General features: G+C 42.6%; 1 protein-coding gene across 2 annotated transcripts in view; it reads left to right on the top strand.

Moving 5' to 3' along the window:
- Nucleotides 1–27,004, top strand: part of SYT5 (synaptotagmin 5) — a 245,708-nt gene that overhangs the window by 22,613 nt on the left and 196,091 nt on the right. Inside the window, exon 1 of one of the 2 annotated variants that reach the window (XM_069742799.1) lies at nucleotides 14,564–14,646. The exons of the other annotated variant lie outside the window; for it this stretch is intronic. The gene's annotated coding sequence lies outside the window, so the exon portion shown is untranslated. Of the gene's footprint in view, nucleotides 1–14,563; nucleotides 14,647–27,004 lie in introns of those variants that run through there. 2 annotated transcript variants of the gene reach the window in all.

The following is a 27,004-nucleotide window of genomic DNA, read 5'->3' as shown; positions in this document are numbered from 1 at the left end:
TGAGTGGAGGGAGGCAATTAACAGACAATTAACACACTAGAAGTTGCTAATATGTCTGTAGTTGCCAGTATGAGCACTTCTCTCCGTGTATTTGTAAAGAAACCACCTCTTTTAGAGAGGAATTGACTTTTTTGGGATGGCAGATGCCATCGGTAACTTATCCGAGGAACTGAAGATAGCTTGCCACTTCTAACTAGAAAAATCCTTCTTCATCCTGCCTTATACCAGTGTTATTCAATGGGTTTTACAGAGAAATCGGGAAGGGATCATCATTGTATCTGGCACGATGAGTCCAACGTAGGAAAGAGCAAGTGTCCCAAATGTCTTGTATACTACCGAACACAGAATCTATCCATACATTAAGTCGTGTCCCTCAAAAGTGGAGCTCACATTTCTCACCATTGGATTTATCCAAAGATACCAACTGTAGGTTTGTCCAACTTCTCCATCTCATTATTTCAGAAATAAGGACTGTTCCTCTTGAGCAACATGGCTATTCCTAATTTCTAAAGTTGCATGGTCCATGGTCTTCGTTTTGGTTCCTTGGATAGATTTCCGCAGCTCCTTTCAGCAACACTGCCCCTGATTTGTAAATTTGCATCGCCCTTCTTGGTTCTAGAAGTAATTTGGATATCCTTGTTCCTCTATTGTTCTACACATGGTTATCGTCAATCCTCAAGTCACTTTATCGTCCTTTGTTCTCTGTTTATCCTCGTTCCTCATCATGTATTGTCAGACACAATTTCTCATGTAAGCAACATGACTATGATAGGTTTCCTAAGCAGGCTGTACCATAAATGCAATTTATCAACTTGGGAATCCGAGAACTTGGCTCCGGAATGCATTGTTTGAAAAGATCGGTAGTCTCTTATCTGTACCTCTACTCAATTTCTTGACTATAGGACTGATGGGCATAGCCAAGCACTTCGCTTTGCCTTTCCCTGAAAGCGCTATAAACAATGAAGGAACCATGACTTCATTAAAATAGGCCGGGAACTTGGGTTCGATGTAAGTCACAGTGGTGGGTTGCCCAGTGATCAGCAAGTCATCACGTACCCTACGGATAGGTGAAAGCTTGCTCTTATAATAGCACCCATCTTAGTTGTATTGCCACCTTTGGTAAAGCAGTATGGTTATCCTTTTTCTGACAATCCCTCATTTGTTCATCCTTAGCTGCTCATCGTTCTTTGGCTTCTTAAAGCGGTTGTCCGTTGTTTTGACAACGAATTCTTAAATGCTCAAGTCCCTCGAATAAAATAAGAAGAGTTTACACTTGCCTCCTTCACCGGCGCCATTCCAACGATATCGGCACCAGGTCACCCGTCGCTCACATCACATTACTATGCCATGTGAGCACTGCTGCCAATCAGCGGTCACTGATCGGCTGCAGCTCATCAACAATAGTAAAGATAACAGCTGATAAACGATTGGGGGAACTTGGACATTTAAGAAAAGGTTGAGTTGCAAAGTTATCCATCATCGCTGAATGAGTATGGCTATGCTTGGAATATAATGATTAAAGGGGTTGTCCGGCGTTTAACTGCAGACTTGTGGCATATCTACGTGGTTGCAGACTTGTGAATCTTCACATCACGTGCACTGTAAGGATTCTCTGGTGTCAGCGGCGGGTGCGTGACCACAAAAATGTGATTTGCATACATGCGGTCACGTGCCGACTAGACGTGCACAGCCTCGCTTAATGCTAGTACAGGATAAGTCTAGTCAGAATGTGGCCAGAAATTTGCAAATCAAATCCTTACAGTCACATGACCGCCCGCTCCAGGCACCGGCACTGGAGAATCCTCACCGCGCGTAGTGATGATTTACAAGTCTCCAGTCAAATAGAGTGACTGCAGACTTGTAGCTTAAGGACGGACAACCCCTTTAAGGCATAAAGCAATGGCCGTTCTTTTACTTTCAGTGCATTTCTACTGTGTATATTCATAATTTGTAATATTGGTCATTCGACACCAAGAATATGTGAGAAAAGGGATTTAAGCATCTAAGAAAACAACTCTATTTCTCGTCCCTTATCAAGCAACGTAAACTGCGGGTTAACTTGAATTAATTTACAACTTGTTTCATCATTTTCCGGACAATTTTTCACAATTTATCAAGATAAATGTCCTTTTTTTTTCCACGGTTAAGGAGGCCCAAGGTCTGAGACAGTAATCATTCAACTGGTTTCTTTCTTGTCTTAGAGGCAATATCCATACTTGCACCCGGGGACAGATTAGTATTTTGAGACGTGTTCCTAGAAATGAAGCATTTATGATGAAATCATCAAATGATTCCACGGTAGAACGAGCAATTTATCATACACTAATGTGTTGTTTTTGTTGGCAGTCGGCGTTAAGCTGGGAGGAGCAGTCAATGTGCCGCACGGAGAGTGTTATATATAGTAGCAGCGGCGTAATAAAGAAGCCATGTTTTTCCCCAGACTGGAGTTTCTCATAGTGATATTGTTGGGTCGGATGTACATTGTCATCACTTGCTAATAATACAATAATCCGGTCATTAGGGTGAGTACAGTGAAACCATGGTCTTCTAACAATTATTTCCCTGAAGCATCATAAACCTTAAAGGGAGAAAGAGAAGATTGTTGCTATGTAATCCGAGAGCAGCATTGTGTAAAGGCTGAAAGCCTGATTCCAGCAATATATCACTTACTAGGCTTGGTTTTGCTGTTTCCATACAATCAGGGTTTTGTCAGCAGGATATTATCACTAAAGGACAATTGGCCTCGTGCCTACTAGTCCAACCATGCCCCCAGCACTGATTGGCAGCTTCTATACAGTGTAAAAAGAAAGCTGCCAATCAGTGCTGTGGGCGGGTTTATATACGGCTCAACATTCAGATCTGCAGCAGAGAAAACTGTGACTGTATCACAACTGCTGTACTCAGTAAACTACCGTATTTTTCGCTTTGTAAGACGCTCCGGATTATAAGACGCACCCCAAATTTTGAGGAGAAAAATAGGAAAAAACTATTTTTTAATAAATTGGTGGGGCGTCTTATAATCCATGCGTCTTATTACTTACCAGGGGTTGTGGTTGTGGTGGATCAGGGTCCCAGGCTCGTTGCCGGAGGCAGGAGTGGAGCATTGCTGCAGGCTGGGATGAGGGGGTCTGCAGGGGGCTCCTGTGCTGCAGGGGGGCTCCTGTGCTGCAGCCTGGGATGAGGGGTCTGCAGGGGGCTCCTTTGCTGCAGGCTGGGATGAGGGGTCTGCAGGGGGCTCCTGTGCTGTAGGGCTGTCTCCGGTGCTGCGGGGGGCTCTGGTGACATTTTGTGAAAGACCAGAGCCCCCCGGCAGTTCTTCCATGCGTTCCAGTATGACTAATTCCGGGAAAATGGCCGCCGGAATCTCGAGAGATGAGATCTCAGCGCTGAAATCTCATCTCCCGAGATTCCGGCGGCCATTTTCCCGGAGTCAGTCATACTGGAACTAACTCCGGGAAAATGGCCGCCGGAATCTCGAGAGATGAGATCTCAGCGCTGAAATCTCATCTCCCGAGATTCCGGCGGCCATTTTCCCGGAATTAGTCATACTGGAACGCATGGAAGAACTGCCGGGGGGCTCTGGTCTTTCACAAAATGTCGCCAGAGCCCCCCGCAGCACCGGAGCCTTCAGCATCACCCGGGGCAGCAGCGGACAACCCCGGCAGTGGCGGCGGACGACAGCGGCGGCAGGCGGTAGCGGCGGCGGACACCCCCTCCTCCCAGCCTGTAATGGTAAGCGGTATATCCGCTTTGTTAGACGCACCCACATTTCCCCCCCAAATTTGGGGGAAATAAAGTGCGTCTTACAAAGCGGAAAATACGGTAAGTGATACATCGCTGGAATCCGGATCTCAGCCTCTACATCATGCTGCTGTCGGATTATAAAGCAAAACTTGATGGCAGCTTCCCTTTAATAGCATAGAAACCGACATAAGATTGTCCATGCTATTGTTCCTGTAATACAGAATATACGTAATACTATGCCAGCAGCATTATCTTTTTAATAATATAATCACACAGCAGTACCCAGTGAAGGCTTTTTGTTACAGCGGTTCCCATACAAGTATGCTAGCTAGAAAATTGTACATACCAAAGTCTGCCGCATGCAAATATGTAAAAGGGATTGTCCAGGATGCGAAAAGGCATAAAAAAAACAGTGTCACTCATGTGTACAGGTACTGCAGCTAGGCTTTATTGAAGGGAATGGTGTAGAATTAGAACTGCAATATCAATTACAACCTGTTGACCAGGGTGGCACCATTTTAAAATAAGTTAACCATCTTTTTTCTCATCCTGGGCTAGCCCTTTAAATAAGTTGCTACCCCATGTTTGTTGATAATGCAGTACATCTTATAAAGGGGTCGGCCGCTGGTTCTTGAGTAGCAAAGGGTAAGGAATTAGCAAAATCTGGGTCTTTAAAGGGATTCCGTTAGAATGATTTAACCCCCAAACTAAAGAATAATTCAAAGTAGGGGAAATATTGTACTTATAAGCCTTGAACTGTTTTCTTCAACTTCTGTTTTAACTTCACTTGTTCACCAGCAATTTAGAGATCATGCCTCATCCTGTGTCCTCTGTTTTCATTTAAGAAGGATTTGACAACCCAAACTATTTATATGCCCACATAACTCTTTCAAAGGCAGGTCCAGCATTGAGAAATCAGCACTTGAAGTGATAAGCAAATTAAGTTATAGAGCTAGGGTAGATCTGAAGCTACTGTCACTCCAGATTTCACGATATAGCAGTTGGATTTTGAGGGACAATGGGTTCCTACTCTGTCCCTCAAGCTAGACTATCCCTGTTCCTTAGATTACCCCTGAAGGTGAGGATGCAATGGTCTCGTACTTCACATTGCAGCTATATGAATACTTCTCTGTTTCCTCCCCCACCAAGGGAGGTGGGGAACAGAGCTGGAGTGACAGACACCTTGGATCTACCATAACTCTTCAACCTCATTTGCATATCAATTCAAATGCTGATTTCTCAGTAATGAAGGAGCGGACCGGCCATGTGAAGGCGTTGCTGACCTCGTATTTGAAAGATCTACATGTGCGTATAAATAGTTTGGGGGGTGAAATCTTGATGACAGTTTCTCTTTAAACGCCCCTTAGTAGCTACATGGTTTCCTTCTTTGCTTCCTTTTAATTTTCATTAACATACAAGATACATACATAAAGAGGATAGAATATGGCGGCATAACTACTCCTCCTCCATTCGCTCATGTAACTAGGTTTTCCATATAATGAACTGCTCTGCAAATTTCATCTTATGTCTGTTGCCATGAAGTCACAGATTTACAAGGGGCTACAAATCTTCTGCTGCAATCTCCGTGTGCCGGGATATGATGGTCTGCCTTCTGTCGCCTGTAATAACTGCCACTTAAATGGGAATCTGATGCGCTAGTTCCTTGTAGCACCTAAAATAGCCTTAATCTCTGGCAGCAAGCAACAGCTGGAAGATGACTGGCGGAGACATCCAATATCTATATGCAATTACTGGGACTCTCACTAAACTGTATCTGTGCATGATTCATACAGTAATGACTGGAAGCTTCTTAATTCCATACACTGTAACAGCGCTCGACGTCTAGTCACATCTCAGCCCCATTATTGTCTGCTGTGTATTTCTACAGCCATTACCTGCAGTGCTTTAGCAGAAGAAATCCTCATTTATTACTTTTTATTAAAAAAAAAAAATGTAATTAATTAAGGCCACACCTGTCTTGCTGACTTCTTCTAGTTGAGAACAAGTGACTTTTATAAGTAGTCATTGGCACATGTTGAAGTTTCGAGACCCCAATGCGATCGCTGCTTCCAATAGGTGACGCTAGAGTTCTACTCCTCTTCCTCTCTAATAATTTGAATATTTAATTTCCCAGAGGCGCAAGGTATGACTTATAAGTCTCCTCAACCTGTCATGCCAAGCTTGCCTTTTCAATCTCCACAAGGAAAAATATTACTCTGACATTCCAGGGTTGGTTTGCTACTCTCCACAAGGAGAAATGTTACTCTGAAATTCCAGGGTTGGTTTGTTACTCTCCACAGGGAGAAATGTTACTCTGACATTCCAGGCTTGGTTTGTTACTCTCCACAGGGAGAAATGTTACTCTGACATTCCAGGCTTGGTTTGTTACTCTCCACAAGGAGAAATGTTACTCTGACATTCCAGGCTTGGTTTGTTACTCTCCACAAGGAGAAATGTTACTCTGACATTCCAGGCTTGGTTTGTTACTCTCCACAAGGAGAAATGTTACTCTGACATTCCAGGCTTGGTTTGTTACTCTCCACAAGGAGAAATGTTACTCTGACATTCCAGGCTTGGTTTGTTACTCTCCACAAGGAGAAATGTTACTCTGATATTCCAGGCTTGGTTTGTTACTCTCCACAAGGAGAAATGTTACTCTGACATTCCAGGCTTGGTTTGTTACTCTCCACAAGGAGAAATGTTACTCTGACATTCCAGGCTTGGTTTGTTACTCTCCACAAGGAGAAATGTTACTCTGATATTCCAGGCTTGGTTTGTTACTCTCTACAGGGAGAAATGTTACTCTGACATTCCAGGCTTGGTCTGTTACTCTACACAGGGAGAAATGTTACTCTGACATTCCAGGGTTGGTTTGTTACTCTCCACAGGGAGAAATGTTACTCTGACATTCCAGGGTTGGTTTGTTACTCTCCACAGGGAGAAATGTTACTCTGACATTCCAGGCTTGGTTTGTTACTCTCCACAGGGAGAAATGTTACTCTGACATTCCAGGCTTGGTTTGTTACTCTCCACAGGGAGAAATGTTACTCTGACATTCCAGGGTTGGTTTGTTACTCTCCACAGGGAGAAATGTTACTCTGACATTCCAGGCTTGGTTTGTTACTCTCCACAGGGAGAAATGTTACTCTGACATTCCAGGCTTGGTTTGTTACTCTCCACAGGGAGAAATGTTACTCTGACATTCCAGGGTTGGTTTGTTACTCTCCACAGGGAGAAATGTTACTCTGACATTCCAGGCTTGGTTTGTTACTCTCCACAGGGAGAAATGTTACTCTGACATTCCAGGCTTGGTTTGTTACTCTCCACAAGGAGAACTGTTACTCTGACATTCCAGGCTTGGTTTGTTACTCTTCACAAGGAGAAATGTTACTCTGACATTCCAGGCTTGGTTTGTTACTCTCCACAAAGAGAAATGTTACTCTGACATTCCAGGCTTGGTTTGTTACTCTACACAGGGAGAAATGTTACTCTGATATTCCAGGCTTGGTTTGTTACTCTCTACAGGGAGAAATGTTACTCTGACATTCCAGGCTTGGTTTGTTACTCTCCACAAGGAGAAATGTTACTCTGACATTCCAGGCTTGGCTTGTTACTCTCCACAAAGAGAAATGTTACTCTGACATTCCAGGCTTGGTTTGTTACTCTACACAGGGAGAAATGTTACTCTGACATTCCAGGCTTGGTTTGTTACTCTCCACAAGGAGAAATGTTACTCTGACATTCCAGGCTTGGTTTGTTACTCTTCACAAGGAGAAATGTTACTCTGACATTCCAGGCTTGGTTTGTTACTCTCCACAGGGAGAAATATTACTCTGGCAGTCCAGGCTTGGTTTGTTACTCTCCACAGGGAGAAATGTTACTCTGACAGTCCAGGCTTGGTTTGTTACTCTCCACAAAGAGAAATGTTACTCTGACATTCCAGGCTTGGCTTGTTACTCTCCACAAAGAGAAATGTTACTCTGACATTCCAGGCTTGGTTTGTTACTCTCCACAGGGAGAAATATTACTCTGACATTCCAGGCTTGGTTTGTTACTCTCCACAGGGAGAAATGTTACTCTGACATTCCAGGCTTGGTTTGTTACTCTCCACAAGGAGAAATGTTACTCTGACATTCCAGGCTTGGCTTGTTACTCTCTACAGGGAGAAATGTTACTCTGACATTCCAGGCTTGGTTTGTTACTCTCCACAGGGAGAAATATTACTCTGACATTCCAGGCTTGGTTTGTTACTCTCCACAGGGAGAAATGTTACTCTGACATTCCAGGCTTGGTTTGTTACTCTCTACAGGGAGAAATGTTACTCTGACATTCCAGGCTTGGCTTGTTACTCTCTACAGGGAGAAATGTTACTCTGACATTCCAGGCTTGGTTTGTTACTCTCTACAGGGAGAAATGTTACTCTGACATTCCAGGCTTGGCTTGTTACTCTCCACAAGGAGAAATGTTACTCTGACATTCCAGGCTTGGTTTGTTACTCTCTACAGGGAGAAATGTTACTCTGACATTCCAGGCTTGGTTTGTTACTCTCCACAAGGAGAAATATTACTCTGACATTCCAGGCTTGGCTTGTTACTCTCTACAGGGAGAAATGTTACTCTGACATTCCAGGCTTGGTTTGTTTCTCTCCCCAAGGAGAAATGTTACTCTGACATTCCGGGCTTGGTTTGTTACTCTCTACAGGGAGAAATGCTACTCTGACATTCCGGGCTTGGTTTGTTACTCTCTACAGGGAGAAATGCTACTCTGACATTCCAGGCTTGGTTTGTTACTCTCCATAAGGAGAACTGTTACTCTGACATTCCAGGCTTGGTCTGTTACTCTCCACAAGGAGAAATGTTACTCTGACATTGCAGGCTTGGTTTGTTACTCTCCACAGGGAGAAATGTTACTCTGACATTCCAGGCTTGGTTTGTTACTCTCCATAAGGAGAACTGTTACTCTGACATTCCAGGCTTGGTTTGTTACTCTCCACAAGGAGAAATGTTACTCTGACATTGCAGGCTTGGTTTGTTACTCTCCACAGGGAGAAATGTTACTCTGACATTCCAGGCTTGGTTTGTTACTCTCCATAAGGAGAACTGTTACTCTGACATTCCAGGCTTGGTCTGTTACTCTCCACAGGGACAAACATTAGCCTTACACACCAGTCCAGAGCCTGTCACCTAAACAAATCAGATCTCATATTTTGCACTGATGAGGGGCAACACCCTGAAACAGTGTCTGCAAATTGAGATTCTGATTTGGCTTTTATCCTAAGTCATATGGCAAGGCTCGTTAAAAGAGTCGCTATTGACTTTTAGGATCGCCGCTTTCAATAGGTGGCGCTAGCATTCTAGTCCTCTTCCTCTCTAAAGAGACAATTTGCATATTTAATTTCCTGGAGGAGCATTATATGGCTTATAAGTCTCCTCAACCTGACATGCCAGGCTTGCCTTTTCACTCTCCTCAAGGAGAAATGTTACTGCTTAGACTTGAGACCCCAACGCAAAATTTACAACATATGTAATTTATTGAATGAGGCCATGCATGTCTAGTCGGTACATGACTGCATGTATGCAAATCACATATTTGCGGTCAAAAGGGTCCTGCAACCGGAACAAGCAAGTTTCTTTAAGTCCAACCAGATCAGATTTTTTGTGACTTGCTTGTTGGGGTAGCAATACAACCCCATTGATTTGAATCATGCTTCAATGTAGCAGAGACACCTACAAAATTTTGGCCACGTGACTTGTGTTGCTGCCAAAGTCGACTTTCCATCTAAAAGACACTAAAGAGAGAACAACACAGCGCGTCCTTTCTACCCAGATTCAGAGGCGTAATTATAATAAGTGCATGAGTTGCAATCCCACCCGCTCCCTGGAGACTAGGGGGATCCAAAAGGTCCTTTAGCCACATATGAAAAGACAACTATTATTAAAGACCTATATTGAGGACTGTGTTGGAGATTTTGCTTTGGGATCCACAAACTTCAAGTTACTCCACTGCCCAGATTGTTCCTTTGAAGAGAGTCTTCTCAAACTTTTAAAAAGAATGTGACACCAGGTATTTACCACCTAATCTGGGAGCAGCATAAAGGAGAGACAGAGATCCTGATTCCAGTGATGTGTCACTTACTGTGCTACTTCCTGTAATTTTGATTAAATCACTGTTTTATCAGCAGAAGGTTATCGCTAGATGACTAGTAAACCTGATGCCAGGTAGTCCTCCATATTCAAAAAGTCTGTATAACTCCATCACTGATTGGCAGCTTTCTACCTATGCACGGTGAATACAGAAAGCTGTCAATCATTGATGTTGGTGGGGTTATAAAGAGCTCAGCACTCAGAGAACTGGTATATGGGCAGCAGATAAAACAAATGGACATCAAGCAGCCTAGTAAGTGATATATTGCTGGAATCAGGGTACTTTATATCAGTTAGGTTAGCAAAAACCTGGCAAGAGGATTCCACTTAAGGCCCTCCATATACACTAGATGTAAGTTGGCTGAATCCTTTGATTTTGGTGGAAACAGGCACCATCTTAATGGATGTTTCTCATCCAAAACCTTCAATAATCTTCTAAATCCATGATTCACAAGAGAGGATGTAAAACATTCACCTCTGTCCAGTTTTTACTCTGTTAAATGTTCGTTCTTCTTCTCCATTGGGATTAATATAATTTAAAAGCCATCTAGAAACATTCAAATGTTGTTTGCCTAATTGTATCTAATGCAGAGAAATTAGGACAATTAGAAAAAAAGGCTTAACGACGAGAGGAAATGAGAGAGCCAACCTGCCCTTCATGTCTCGTTATGTATGTATGAACCCCTGAAGATAATTCATGGTGGCCCCCATTATTTACTTACGATCTTTTCCAAAGTGTCCATCATTTCCGAATATTAATCAAGCTGAAATAATCCAACTTTTGAGGCTGTCCATCTGATGTAGGAAACATGGAGGGTCTCCCAAAGATAATTGTGAAAAATGTCCCTCAAAAAATGTTAGATGTTTCAGAAGTTAGAACGGATTGTGGCATGGGTAGGTTTACACACAATCACTAGGCAATCAGCAAGTGTTGGTGGTCCAGGCATCTAAGGAGACCCCACGGCCAGTTCCTCTGGTAGTGGCAAAGTGGATCAAATTATTGTATTTTTTGGCCAATTCGTGTCTCATATGGAGATCTTATCACCCAATTATTGACCCAATTATGGCTCTATACAAGCACTGAATTACGGACTTATTTCCAAATTATGGAGCTTTTTCTTCCGTTCTAAAAATTGACACAAAGTGGAACCCTGATTGACCCCAAAATAATCATTGTGCACCCTCTGCTCCCTTTTGCATCAGTAATGCCACACATCCCATTTGCACATAGTTACATAGTCAATATGGCTGAAAAAGGACAGATGTCCATTAGGTTCAACTGAGGGATGGGAAAGGACAAAGGGAATAGGCACATGCACAACTAGTGACCCCAAAAGAGCTCATATAAGATTGTTTATAAACCATCAATGGTTTCCACTATGACTAGCTCTTAAGGTAGGCTGTTCCACTCATTAATAGTTCTCATGGTCAAAGATGCATGTCTCTTCTGGAGATTAAACCTTTCTTTTTTCATGCTAAAGTCATGGCTTCTTGTCTTTTAAGAGGGTTTATATGAAACAGATTTTGACCATACTTTTTGTATGGGCCATTTATGTACTTGTACACGTCAATCATGTCCACCCTTGGACAACTCTTCTCAAGACTAAATACATGTAATCATTTTAGTTCTTTCCTCGCAACTAAGATGCTTCATAACTTGTTTCAGTTTTGTAGCTCTTCTTTGTACCTCTTCCAACTCCAGTGCCTGTTTTCTATGAGCTGGTGCCCATAGCTGAAAGGTATATTCGAGATGAGGTTGTACTAACACTTAATAAAGTTGTAGCATTACACTCATTTCGTGCTAGTTCAAAACCTGTTTATGTGATAATATCCTGCTGACCTTAGAAGCCCCCAATTAACATTGCATGCTGTTAATATTATTTGTGATCTACAAGTACACCCAGATCCTTCTCTACAAGTGACTCCCTATTTTATTCTCACAATTTTTTTTTTAATTATTATTAGTAGTTTTATTGGAACAAAGAAAATATGTCTTTTTCTTCACCTCTAGAATACAGAGACATAGAGATACATTGCCATGTACAGATGTATCTCTATGTACCTATATAATCTGCTTCTGGCTTCACTGCCTGCAATAAAGCTCAAGATTTCCAAATTCTCGTTTATCATTGTGGCCAGTGGCTTATAGCTAGAGCCGCTGCCTGTGAACATGCAATCGCGAGTTTAAGTCTCAGGGACACTAGAGAAGAAAATTGTTTATTTCATTTATATCAGAGCAGAGAGATTCAGCCCCAAGGAGGAGAAGCCATGGAGCGATTACATCAGAGAGAGGTGAGTATTAGAAGTCAAGACAAAGCCCTGACATGGACAATCCCACTGAATCCAGAACAGTTGGGAGTTATGACTCACTGATCAAGCCTTAGACTGAGTCCCCTGGTATAATTTAAAAGGAATCTGTCAGCAGGATTTCACACCACAAAGTATTCATATGCATGTAGCTCTTTCAAAGACGATTTCAACAATACCTTTATCCTCAATTCCTGAGAAATCAGAGTTTGAATTGATATGCAAATAAGGCTGCAGATCTGAAACCTGTGTCACTCCAGCTCTATCCCCTACCCAGTGCTGCCTCATCCTGCTTGAATGATGACTCACACAGCATAGAGGCTATCAATCTTGCAGGATGAGGCGTTGCTGGGTGGGAAATAAAGGTGGAGGCTTCCGCTCTTTAGCTTCATATTAGTTCAAATGCCAATTTCTCAGTATTGGAAGAATTGACCGGCCATGGAAACACATTGCTAAACTTTTCTTTGAAAGACCTACATGCACATATAAATAGTTTGAGATAGGGGTGAAGTTCTGCTGACAGATTCCTTTTACGAACCTGAGAACAAGTAACTCCTTCTCCTATTTAGGCCCATATCACATTGGATTTTTTTTTAATCATGTCATTAATTATTATAACGCAGACTGCACAAACTGGCCAAAACTAAACACTGCTAAAGGAAACCCAACACTCAATCAGTTCACAGATTCTCACTCAGCAGCAACAACTCCTGTTTTTAACTCCCCTTGTTCACAAGCCACTTATTGATCACTTCTCCATTTTGTTCCTTCTAAACAGACAAATGCAATGAATGTAGCGTTATACTTCTTGCTGGATCCACTTTCAGCTCTGACTCACAATTCTGCATTAAAACTTCAATGGCATTTTTTCAAAAACTCTTTGTTAACCACCTTAAAGTAAGCAGTTTAACCTCCCTGTTAGGACACCGCCGGCATCCCTGCTCGTGTTGTCTCCTCCCCCTCTGCAGGGACGATGGCATGTGTACTTACCCATCCACGCTCCCTCTACGTCTGTCAGGACGTGCGTGCGGCATGTAGCTCTCCTAGGACAGGGCTAAGCATGCGCGCGCTCCCTGACTCTTAAAGGCCCAGCATGTTCGCTGCTAAAAACATCCCCAGCTAATAGCTGTGAGAAGTCTTGTATATAAGGCGCCCGCCCCTATTGGGATGTGCCTTAGCAACTTAGTTCGTTTACGTGCTCCATCTCCTGATAGTTAGTTGTAAGGTCCCCATACTCTTGATCTGATCCACTGTGTCTGTTCCTGTCCTAGTTCACCCTGCTATTCCCATACCCGAATCCGTTCTGCCTGTGCCTAGTCCAGATCCTGATCCTTCTGACCTTTGCATGTGCCGCTAATCTACCCAGACTAAACTTGGACCTGAGAACCTGCATTTCTAATCCCATATTGTGGCCATCCCGTTCCAGTTCTGCTTAGTCCATACCAGTTACTTCCCTGTCCCACTGTGGGGTTCAGCTACCACGGCTCTGTGGGTCTGCCCTGGAGTAGCACCTTGAGCCAAGTCTACCCACAACTTAAGGGGCTCTAGCGAAGAGTCATTTAGTTACACCCCTCAAGTATCTCCATGGACCGTGGCACGGTGGTTCCTCAACCCCATGCCTAACACTCCTTTCTGTGGTCTGTTTGATCTTAGGCTGAATTCACACATGTGTAGGGATCACAATGTTTTGATCATAATGGGTCTCCTACGCTGAACTAATGCAATATGCCGATGAAGTTATTAGTTAAGGTTAGGAAATTTGCAGTCGGTCTGTACATGGATCATGAAAAACGGACTTGAAAATTCAGTGAAATGCTCTAGTTGGGGTTGACGGATCTCCAAATATTATTTGTGTAGCACATTGCATGGTACAGTTCCCATTACTCCCATGTACTGACCACTGAGACACAGCTGCCAGCCGGTATGGCTGCCTCCTTGGAGGAGGGAGTAGTTTAGCCACTGATTTGGTGCTAAGGACTGCATATCCCAGTAGCTGAGATTATTTCTGCTGGATTTCTTATATGAGCTCACATGCTTGTTGACAAAATAAGCTTCAATATAGCACATAGGCTTATTTCTCTAATGCACTGATAACAGAAAAAACATCACCACAGCAGCAAAGACCCAGCTGTGCAGCGTTTCCATCAGGCCTGGAGGATAATCCATCCTTTTCTCTTGATCTAATTTCCTTACTTGGGTGATGGATGGGACTTAGCAAGCAGCGAGTGGGTGTATGGGTGTGGCGAAGTAAGTCCTCTGTATGAAATCTGTTATTACTACGGATTTCCAACTATTGTGTCCCTATAACCACAGCACATCCTGCAATAAACCAACAGAGTCTCTGCAAAATATCATGCAGAAAAAAAAAACATCAAATTGCTGAAGCCAGGTATTCGTGGGGCTTGTGTGCAATGAAATAGCAGGGACGCTGTGAAAAGACTTACTTCTATCGGTAAGTGGCGTGCGGCGAAATGACAGGAACGACTCGGAGCACTTAGTGTGCCAATTTTCAATTAAATGTCAGGGAGCAGAAACTGTAAAGAGACAACGACTATTCCTCTGTCATAAAATAGCAGGAAGCTGGTAAATAGGTAGGACGTTCAGCGGCACAGCGTTAGGAAACGGCAGCATTTTATAGTTTGCGCGAATGAGCGGAATATGAATTACTTTTATGGCCTGCTAATTTTTTAAACTATTGGTCAATCTAATTGTGTTATTAGACAGATACAGGACAGTGTAGAAAATTGAGATATTACACAGATACAGGACAGTGGAGAAAATTGTGATATTACACAGATACAGGACAGTGGAGAAAATTACGATATTACACAGATACAGGACAGTGGAGAAAATTGCGATATTACACAGATACAGGACAGTGGAGAAAATTGTGATATTACACAGATACAGGACAGTGGAGAAAATTACGATATTACACAGATACAGGACAGTGGAGAAAATTGCGATATTACACAGATACAGGACAGTAGAGAAAATTGTGATATTACACAGATACAGGACAGTGGAGAAAATTGCGATATTACACAGATACAGGACAGTGGAGAAAATTGTGATATTACACAGATACAGGACAGTGTAGAAAATTGTGATATTACACAGATACAGGACAGTGTAGAAAATTGTGATATTGCACAGATACAGGACAGTGGAGAAAATTACGATATTACACAGATACAGGACAGTGGACAAAATTGCGATATTCCACAGATACAGGACAGTGGAGAAAATTGCAATATTACACAGATACAGGAAAGTGGAGAAAATTGTGATATTACACCGATACAGGATAGTGGAGAAACTTGTGCCATTACACAGATACAGGACAGTGGAGAAACTTGTGTCATTACACAGATACAGGACAATGGAGAAAATTGTGATATTACACAGATACAGGACAATGGAGAAAATTGTGATATTACACAGATACAGGAAAGTGGAGAAAATTGTGATATTACACCGATACAGGATAGTGGAGAAACTTGTGCCATTACACAGATACAGGACAGTGGAGAAACTTGTGTAATTACACAGATACAGGACAATGGAGAAAATTGTGATATTACACAGATACAGGACAGTGGAGAAAATTGTGATATTACACAGATACAAGAAAGTGGAGAAAATTGTGATATTACACAGATACAGGACAGTGGAGAACTCCAATCCAAGTCATTGTTGTATGCAAACATAACATTGCTTGAAAGTTTGTGAATTCTTCAGAATTATCTGTATTTCTGTATAAATTTGATCTAAAACTATATCAGATTTTCAGGCAAGTAGTGAAGGTTGATAAAGAATCAAATCAAGCGAATGAGTAAAAAATATCAGACTTTGTCATTTATTTATTTAAAGGGGACAACCAGCCTTAGGCTACAAGACTACAGTGACTTTGTGACTACAGACTTGTGAATTCTCACTATGTGCTTTGAAGATTCTTTGGTGTCGGCAGCGGGAGTGGGTGAGCCTGTGACCGCAAGTATAGGATTTACATAGTAGATAAAGAAATACAAGCTCACTCTCGCCCTAGGTGGTTGGAAGCACGAGATCCATAGGACAAGATAAGATTTAGATACATGTGGTCACGAGCCAACTAGCTTTGATCAGTGCAAGTGTATTGAGTGAGGTAGAACACGTCTAGTCGTAATGTGGGCAGAAGCATGCAAATCGCGTCACTGGCACCAGAGAATTCTCATAGCATGCAGTGTGCGAAATTTGTGGAACCACATCATACCAAGAAGTACCATCGTATCGTTCCTTGTAGACCAGTGGTCCTATGCGGAGGGCAGTGGTGTGTGTGAGTGTCCAACATGCTGTAAACGATGCAACAAAGAATTGGGATATTGGAGCATATGTGTGCCCAGTTTATTCACAGGAACAATGACTGTTTTACTGGTCAATTACCAGACCCTACCGTTCCAGCAAAAAAGCTCTATATGTGGTTCAGTGCAGAAATTATTGAGAATATATGGATCCTGTTTTGCAGACATCCATGAGGGAATTATGAGAATTCCTAGGAAATAAATGGGAAAGTCATTCCAAAGGCACACATCAGCAGAACGTTATTTTGCCGTCGTTGGCCTGATATTGTTTGCATGGAGTTGTCTCATCAACAAGTGAAGCCATTGTAAATAGCGGCCATTGTCAATGAAGGTTATGGTGGAAATTCTTGACTGGAAAAGGTCCTCCAGAACAAGCTTTATGTAGCAGCGCACTGCCCTGACTCATGGTGATGAGTGATGATAGTGATCATACAGATGATGAGGCTGAAGGAAACTAAGGACCTGGGTCATGTGCTCTAACACTGTTACGGGCCATCTGTATGACGTGCAGAGGTCTGCGTCCATACTAATCCTTGAATTTTATAAACTGTTCTCTCCTAGCAGCATTGGTACACAATCTAAAGATGGCCATGCACATTAGATGGCTGTCGGCCAAATGATGCTTCGGCCAAATGTTCAGCTGACAGCCATCTCAGCCAACTCTCCCATACGTAGGAGCGCTTATTCCCCCGAGTGCTCCTGCTCTCTATGATAAAGACGCCAGCTGAAACATCAGTCGGCAGCTTGTCTAAGGGCGAACAACGTGATCGTCAGTCCAAAATCAGACATGCGCGATCAACTTGTTCGGCGACCATCAGTTGGATGTTGCCCCCCATACACATAAGACCGTTGGTCGAAAACTGCCAAAATCGGCTTGTTCAGCCAACATTAGTATAACTTGTAGGGGAGCCTTGGAACCCAATAACAGCAAAAAGTTCATGAACAACCTAGTTCTTATTATTGTGTCTCAAGTTTGTGTAAAGCTTCGTATTTTAGAGACTCCTTTATAGACCGTGCAATCTTATTATTTTCTACTGTGGAATTAAATGGCCTTGTTCCTCATCACCAGTATCTCTATAGCTCTGACTGATTAACGTACAGGGCGCAAGATGGAGGGAGAGTTCAAGGGGCAGATTCTAACTCAAAGACGCAACAATTACTGGAAGGTGGAAGATCTAGTTTGGGTTTGCTATTTTACCTCTTCCTGGAGCTATATAATAATTCAGGAAATGTCATTTTTGCCGTTCGATACTGATATAAGATAGATATGTGGTTAAACAATGGCCAAAAAATGGAAGCAATTTCAATCAATGGTGTAACTTCTATAGAACCATACTATTGGAGTCTACATACCACAGCATGATGGACCATTTAGGTCCTCACTTCCAATGAAGCCTCCTGCATTATTTTTTCCATTAACATGATGCACACCATAAGTGAAGCCAAACCAGACCCCATTATTGCCTAAGGCTGTTCACGTCCGTCATAATATAGGTCAGTTTCTTGCAAGAATGGAACAGAAAGACAGAACTCTGAACACCAGGCATTAATCTTCAAATCCAAAATTGGCTGTGGGAGCAGATGAGAGTAGGGAGGTCCAGGCTTGAAAAGTAGCACCCAGAGATGGGGAGATGGGGGAAATCTTGACTATGCCATATCCCTTCTCTAAACTTGGACAGAACCCATAACCTGACTGCTCCCCATGCTTCACAATGGAAAAAAATAAAGCAATTTTACAATGGACTGGAAATAATAATATAAAAATATATTGTCTCTTAGTGAAACTACTGGCCTGAATCCATTCATTGGGTGTTGTCTGAAAGAATCAACACCATGTCCAGGGAGATGTCCCTAAGCATAATAGGAATCGGCATCCGAGGAAGACTAGTATGTCCACTGGCTTTAAAATTCATAAGTAATTATACTCATCCTGAAATTGTCAGAGGGCATGTAGGGATACATTTAAATAATCGGAGAGGACAGGTTCTCACTGATTATATATTTCATGGCGATGCGGATCTCAGGTATTGCAAGAGTCAGGTGCTTGTGTTCATATACAAGCAACCGCATATATGTCATTGTTTTTTGCAGGAGACAAAATAATGGAGATGGATTATAGGGTTACCACAGTAGAGAGAAAGGCGGTGGTGGTGCTTGCCACCAGGGCTGCCATCAGGGCATTACTGCCCTGACTGGCGTGTGGGGCCTGATGACCAGAGGGGGCCCGCATCGGGCCCTGTCTCTTCTGGTCATCGGGCCCCAGCGGCAGACTTCTGCCTGGGCAGTAACTGAACCTGCATCCAAGACAGCAGGCAGGATAGGAGACACAGGGGGCAAGATGGAAGACACAGGGGGCAGGATAGGAGACACAGGAGGCAGGATGGGAGATATGGGGGCAGGATGGGAGACATGGGGGCAGGATGGGAGACAGATGGGGCAGGACAGAAGACAGATGGGGCAGGATAGGAGACAGATGGGTCAGGATGGGAGACAGATGGGGCAGGATGGGAGATACGGGGGCAGGATGGGAGACAGAAGGGGCAGGATGGAGACAGATGGGGCAGGATCATGGTACAGATGGGGCAGGATCACAGGACAGATAGGGCAGGATCAGACATCACATGGGGCAGAATGGATACTCATGAGGGCAGAATGGGAGAACAGATTGGGCCAGGATGGGAGTACATATGGCTGGAGCCAGGAATGAGACACACGGGGCCAGGATGGGGGATATTATTACCATAAGGACTAAATAAGGGATATTATTACTACAGTGATGTATTTATTTTATTTATTTTATTTTTTGAGGAAACAGCTTTAAATGCGGGAGGTGGTCCTGTTACTCTGCAGAGCAACACTATGTTGCCTTTTTTTCTTCATCTGGTGTAGTTTAGAAGCTGGCAAAAAATTAAGTAATGTGTTCTGGAAGCAGTGCTCTAGATAACTGTTATTTCCTCCAGAGATGAGCCCTGGCTGGAAGAAGTGGTGGCGGTCTGTACTAGATGAAGATGAAAAGCAAAGATGAAGGACTTCATCTAGAGACATCACTGGTGAGTCAGTGTGTTACCTGTACACTGATGCTATACACTGTATACTATCTACAGTGGTCCTGTGTACAATGTCACCAGTGATCACTGTATTACTTTTACACTGACACTATATACAGAGCTCCTATGTATAATGTCACTGATCACAGTATAACCTGTACAATATATACAGTGCTCGTGTGTATAATGCCACCTGGATCACTGTATTACATGTACACTGACACTATACACAGAGCTCCTGTGTATAATGCCACCGGTAATCACTGTATTACCTGTACACAGACACTGCAAACTAAGTACAGATCTCCTGTGTATAATGGCACTTATGGTGATATTAGTATTCTGTTTTTATATTAATGGTCAATATTGTAGTATTCAGTCACTATGTGGTGATAATATGTTATCTGGCCATGGTGTGGCGGTATTTTTTCCTTGTATGTGCTATAATTTGGTCACTATGTGGTGGTAATATGTAGTCTGGTCATGGTGTGGTGGTATTTGTTCCTTGTATATTGTATTATTAGTCACCATGTGGTGGTAATATGTGGTGCGGACATGGTGTGGTGGTATTTTTTCCTTGTATGTGGTATTATAGGTCTCTATGTGGTGGTAATATGGTGTCTGGTCATGGTGCGGTGGTATTTGTCCCTTGTATATGATATTATTGGTCATTTTAAAAATTGTAAAATAAATAAAAATATGCCTAAATTGTATTGGATATTTTAACAAATGATTAATAGGATAGAGTAGAGTAGAGCTCAGCCAAAAGAGTCTACCTTGTCTTGGTGGCAGCTTAAAAAAATCTTTTGGCCAAACAAAAGCTGCTGGCTATATGTGTGTTCTGGTGATGGGAACTGTTAATGTGTGATTGGTGAGAATTGGAGTTTTTCCAAGAGAGCACGGAGGGGCTGTGGACAGTTAGAGGGGTGGAGCATGGGCGGAGTCTCAGGGGGGCCCTGAAAATTTTGCCAATATGGGGCCCCCGAAATTCCTAGTGGCAGCCTTGCTTGCCACGCTTGTAAGATTAGAGTCGATGGGAGGCAAAACCGATGGGTGCCATCTCTCCAGCAAATAGGGTTGAAAAACTGATGCATTTCTGGCTAGAAACGCGTCAGGTTTTTTTTTTTAACCTTGTTTGTCTTTTCTATGCCTTGCTAAATAAAATCCTTGTTTTATTGAGCTGCTGAAAGTGCCACTCACCGTCTTTTTTCCTTCTATATGGTTATCACCCCATTTTGACACCTTGGAAAAGTGCAGAGGCAGCTCCAGTCCTGCCCACTCCTCATAATACTAGTACATGAATATTACCAAAAATACCATGCAGGAGCCAGGAATTAGAAAAGTTATTCATCAACTGAGCAACCTAGTGGCAAAATAGCGTCTAATCAACTAGATATAAAGTTTAAAACTTAGATAAAAATTTACTAAAGTTTCTTTACAGTAAAAAAGGAAACAGAGAAAAGGCGCTCCGAGGGTGTTAGCCACAATTTAAGACACAGCGAGCAAGGGATTGTATATGCTCATCTGCCTGGGTTGTTACCCAGCACAACTTAATACCTGTAAGAATGAAGGGCTGTGTGTGATACCACACATTTCGAATTCGGGTTGACTTCTTCATCATGTATACTCAAATCTGAATAAAGATCCAGAGAACATACACTCTTGTCTTTATACCCGATCAAGTAGTCAACCTGATTACAATACGTGTTGTATGAATATAGATCCAGAGAACAAGAAAAGTGTATGTTCTCTGGATCTTTAGTCATACTACTCGTTTCAAAGTTGGGTTGACTCCTTCATCAGGTTTGAAGACAAGGGTATATGTTCTCTGGATTTTTGGTCATACTCCACATTTTGAAGTTGGGTTGTCTCCATCATTAGGTATGAAGACAAGGGTGTATGTTCTCTGGATTTTTAGTCATACTCGCATTTTGAAGTTGGGTTGTCTCCATCATTAGGTATGAAGAAAAGGGCATATGTTCTCTGGATTTTTAGTCATACTACACGTTTCAAAGTCAGGTTGTCTCCTTCATTAGGTATGAAGACAAGGGCGTATGTTCTCTGGATTTTTTGTCATACTCCGCATTTTGAAGTTGGGTTGTCTCCATCATTAGGTATGAAGACAAGGGCATATGTTCTCTGGATTTTTAGCCATACTACACGTTTCAAAGTCAGGTTGTCTCCTTCATTAGGTATGAAGACAAGGGTGTATGTTCTCTGGATTTTTAGTCATACTACACGCTTCAAAGTTGGGTTGTCTCCTTCATCAGGTATGAAGACAAGGTTGTATGTTCTCTGGATCTTTAGTCATACTACACATTTCGAAGTCGGGTTTACTTCCTCATTAGGTATACCTGATGAAGGAACATACCTGACTTTGAAATGCATTTTTTGAATAAAGATCCAGAGAACATACAACCTTGTCTTCATACCTGATGAAGGAGTCAACTCGACTTTGAAAGGTGTATAAATAAATATCCATAGAACATACACTACTGTCTTCACTTTGTGGCAGCGCCCGGGAATCACCTTTTACCTGTTTGGTTTGAATATGTTTCTTTATGATAGCTGTCCTAATGTTCTGATTTTGGTGCTGGCCTGTTCCACTTTTGGATCCATTTCATCACAGAAAGACTCCAGTCCCCCATGTTAGTGCCTGACTAGTGATTTGCTTGAAGGGGGCTGGCTCCATTTAAAGCTAAACCAGCCGCCTTCTCCATCACAAGTAATGAAGAGACGGCAGTTGGCTTAGCTAATAGTGATGAGCGATTGTGCACTGATAATGTCATATCCAACCATGCTCGGGTGTTATAAGAACATCTGGGCGTGCTCGTATATTATGTTAGAGCCCCTGCGGCTCATTTTGCCTTTCTATCCAGTTAATTATTCTCTTTTTCATTAGGTCTATGACATCATATGATTAAAAAGAGCCTAGCTGAATCCCTCTAAGCTCTATGTAGAAACAGGAAGTCTCTTTTCCCTGTATGAGTCATCATTAGAACTAAAATTACAAAGTGCCTGGCGGGGAGAGGAGTGGAGCAGCTGGGTCAGTAGTTGAAGAGGGGAATGACTCATGCAGGGAAAAGAGACTTCCTCTAAAAGAGAAGAATTACCTGGGTAGAAGGGCAAAATGAGCAATTGTAAGCACAAAGTGCTATGTAATATGATGACTGCAATATATTAAAAGGATAAAAACTCTGATGGGAGGAGGGCTTCTTTAAGCTGTGTGAGCTGTAGAAGGACTGACATTTTTTAAGTACCGGTTACTTCTACCCAACCCAGCAACCACCTATGCGGTTTGTATGGGTAAAGGGTACGGTAGGCGAAACGAGCTGCCTATTTACCTGTGGCGATGGCCCTTCAGTTCAACTGGCTCTTAAAGAGCAGGATTTACTTTTGGTTATCCCAGACGGCACTATATATAACCTTCCCTTCATGCAGCTACCAAAGCAATAAAGCAAGCTGGCATGAATAGTCTTTTTCCCATGGCGGTGAAAGCTACCTGCTCATTGCTGCCCTACAGAGTGCATTGTGTGCGCAGAATACCATTTTTATCCCATTCCGGTACTGGACCCCACTGCAGCTACAGAGTTTTATTATGTTAGCATAGCTTGGGATCAAAGGGTAACAATAGTCTTCACATTTCCAGGGTCATGCAGCAATTGAAATACACTTTCGGCTTTTCCGTCAGTGATTTCATTCTACAGAACGGTGGATTTAAAAAGCAATGTTGCTGAGGACATAATAACCATTATGACCCTTTTATTTCTAAACTTTTATGTTGTTTAAACCCAGTTGTGGCGTTTATTGCAGTTATTACTTAGAATTTAGTCTATTTCTTACATTCTATGAACGGTGGCTACTGACGGGTACAGCTGCTCCCCATGAAATGAGCAATAATTCCATTAAATAGAGGGTAATGAGACGGATTTACTTTGGTAATTAACGGTAATTAAGTAATCTAGGAGTATTTGATGTGGGGGGGTTGGCATTCTCTTTGCATTTTATTTATACGATTTTGGCACTAAAGTGTAGCTGTCATTCGGAAGAAAATGAAAATATATACACCAGCTTGTGTAACACATGTGCTGTTCTACTTTTTGATCCTTTGGTCGCTGTGCAAGAACACTATATGGACCCTTTGCCATCCAATAGCTCCTCCTAATTCACTATTCAACCTAGTTTAGAGGTAGAAATGGATCCCCTGACCTCTTGGGCCCCTGTAGTTGCACTTATGATATATCTGGCCATGATAGATTGGAAAATAGTGGGGAAGGAAAGCTAGGTTACAGAGGAGAAAAGTAGACATTGGAAAGAATCTTGTGGGGAGGAGAGGAGATTAGGATTCCACAGTTAATCTGCTGTCAAAAATGAGCAGATAATTGATTATAGCACGAGAATGAGTAATAAAAAAACACAGATCAGAAACGAGTTAAGTCCATCAGCTTTCTTACGTTGTGCTGTGCAGAGGCAGTGTGCATCTAGAGGTCCTGTAACACTGTGTCTGAGTAAGAGCCAGTAGCAGGATCAGGCTTGTAAAGTCACCCACACTTCCTGTAATCTGCCCTGCTTATCTGTAATTATAGTTAGATCAATCTTGACAGCAGGCAGTGGACAGCAAGTTGATCAGAAGGGAAGTTATCTAACGTTCAGAACTTAAGAGGAATTTCAGGATACTGAAAACTTTCATAGTGTTACATAATGTAGGCTCATTGGAGCCTATAAGACCAAAGTCCGGGTGGGCACACAGGCCACGGGCGTCAGTGCAGCAGACTGGCGCATCCTGAAAGCCACAGGCAGACACATAGCAAAGGCAAACTAAAAGTGTTAATAAAGTCCTGGAAGCCGAAAGCAGACAGGAGATGTACTGGAAGCCACAGGATGACATGAAGCAGGGTTACTGGAAGCCGCAGACAAACAGGTGAAGTCTAGAAAACTACTGACAGGTAGCAGGTTTACTGGAAACCGCACACAAATAGGTGAAGCCCTGGAAACTGTGGACAGGTAGCGAGGTCACCGGAAGCTGCAGACAAAGAAGTGAAAAGAGTCCAGAAAACCACTGACCTGTATTGTGCACAGACAACTAAAAGAGTTAGTAGCAAGTCTTAATAGCACGACCTAGGTGTGAGTCTTGAGAGACTTTTTATAGGCCTAGAAAATATAACACATGGACGACCTCTGGGCTACTTTCAAAGCTCGACATAGAGTACAAGAAAGTCTAGTGGACCGAGTGAGGGAATGAAAGCACGGATCTGGGATAGGTACGTAACACATAGCCTTACTTTTGGCTCCCAATGGCTTTTAAGACTAAGGCTACATATCACTGAGTTTATCCAAGTTTGCTTCTTTTCTGAGATACAGTACTACTCTTGTCTGTTGACCATGTGTGAGATGACAGTATATAGCTGGAATATGGCATAGTTTAACAATTGACGAGGGTTTGACCTCCACTTGTCCCTTGGACCATAGTTTGTCCAGGGATGTTCCTGATCATCTGCTGCAGCTCCATCCATGGGAATGAGTGTGTCTACAACTCCCCGCATATCCGGGTGGCCTTGACCACCAATGTGGTATGATATGGATATCACAGTTCAGCAGAGCAACATCGGTTTAAACAAAAAGGGTAAGTCCTTCATCCCAGCAACAAACAAAAAGTGAAAAGAAAACCACTGTGCTACAATGTAATATATTCACATAGAAAACAATAGTAAAGCATGTCCCACTCATCAAAACCAGGGCAACGCTGACTGATAAGCCTGACCTAGGGTTTCGCACACAATTTTGGCTTCTTCTGGGGCTCCAATGTGCATGGAAAAATGCTGAAGGGGATTTATCTCTGAAGCGGAACTTCAGAATCAAAGAGATTCCCAGAGATCGGACCCCTAGTAATTATTAGCCGATGACATATCCTAGCATCCTTGGGCATTTTCGGTAGGAAAAAACTCCCTGATGATGCTGATTAAGCCTTACAATATTGCTTGAGATGGGCAATAGATCCAAGGTTTTATCCCAAACTCCACATAGTGTTAGGAAGGGGTTTTGCTCCCCTTATATGAGGGCATTTGCCAGTTCTCGGAGACAACATGTCTTTTTGCAACCTATTGTCTGTTTCTTAATGTCTATATAACTATGTAAGCTAAATATATCGAAACTATTAAATCTAATAGGCAGCGAGCAGACTTAAACACTTCCTTTCTGTCGTCAAGTGCAATCCATATACGGCGGGGTATTTATAACCTTTGTTGCGTGCAATTATTCTCTCTGTGTTCCACTATCCTAGGAGCAGCCTAATTGGCACTAAATGACTGATGCATGGAATATTTTATGGTAATTTATACCTTCCTCATCATAGTAATTAAGCAAAATGCATAAAAAACATGTTATTAACGGTAAATTGTTAAGCAGGCGGAATATTTTTTTGGGGGGAGAGATAATGGGTTAACTGTCGAGACATGAGAAATTCAATGCTTTTTTGGGTAACGCAATTGTCCATTTGAGCGCACGAGTCACCGAGGAACAATATGAATGGAAAACTATGGAATAAAATGGAAAATGCACACTAGGTATTATCACTCCAGAGCTATGTCATGCTAATTAGTCGTGGACGTGCTTCATTTTCTGCCTTCGAAGCTGTACTTACAGGGAGCTGCTCTGGAGGTAACCAACCATCTGCTGGCTACCGGCCGGACTCGCTTATTGCTGGTGGGATTCCCACATACATAAAGAGGCTTATACTTCAAATCTGGCTCTAGCGCAGATTTAAATAGACAGAATGACACAATGATTACTTATCTTTTGTGTCTCAAGTCAGTATCCTGTATCTTGTTAAGTATAGTGTCTACGTGCAAATTCATTGCTGGCCTTAGGGGTGCGCAACCGGTGCAGACAGAGTACACCGCCTGTTCCTGCTGGCTTAATAATTACCGTAGATATAGTATTGCCCATTTTATAGATTATTTTATTTGGTCAACGTTGCTATTATTTAAAGGGCAACTGTCAGTCAACCTGTGCTGTCCAAGCCATGATTCTGAGCTTGGCATTGGCCGTGCCGTCACGGCGTGCTGCACGCTGCGGCATTTCAGAGAAAACATAGTTAAAGGTCCGGCCAGGGACCACTGGCAGTGACGAGACCAGTCCAGAGCCGCACAAGGCCGGCTTCTACCTGTTGATTGACAGGTCTTTCTCATGAACGTACATTGGGAGAGACTTGTCAGTCAACTAGAGCTGTGCGGCGAAAATCTGGATTGGGGTGGTGCTGGACTAGACTCTGCCTATGGTGTTTCAGTAAAAAAAACATGGTTGGCTGCAATCATTCAGCCAGGCTAATTTATGCTGCCTTTGGTTTGGGAAACCTAAATCAACTGACAGATTCCTTTTAAAGGGAAACTGTCAGTAGGTTTTTGATATGTACTCTGAGAGGGGA

The sequence above is a fragment of the Ranitomeya imitator genome, chromosome 10, assembly GCF_032444005.1.
Source record: "Ranitomeya imitator isolate aRanImi1 chromosome 10, aRanImi1.pri, whole genome shotgun sequence".
NCBI classification, from domain to species: Eukaryota; Metazoa; Chordata; class Amphibia; order Anura; family Dendrobatidae; genus Ranitomeya; species Ranitomeya imitator.
The sequence above is the reverse complement of the archived record's forward strand: the minus strand, read 5'-3'. Positions and strand labels throughout refer to the sequence as shown.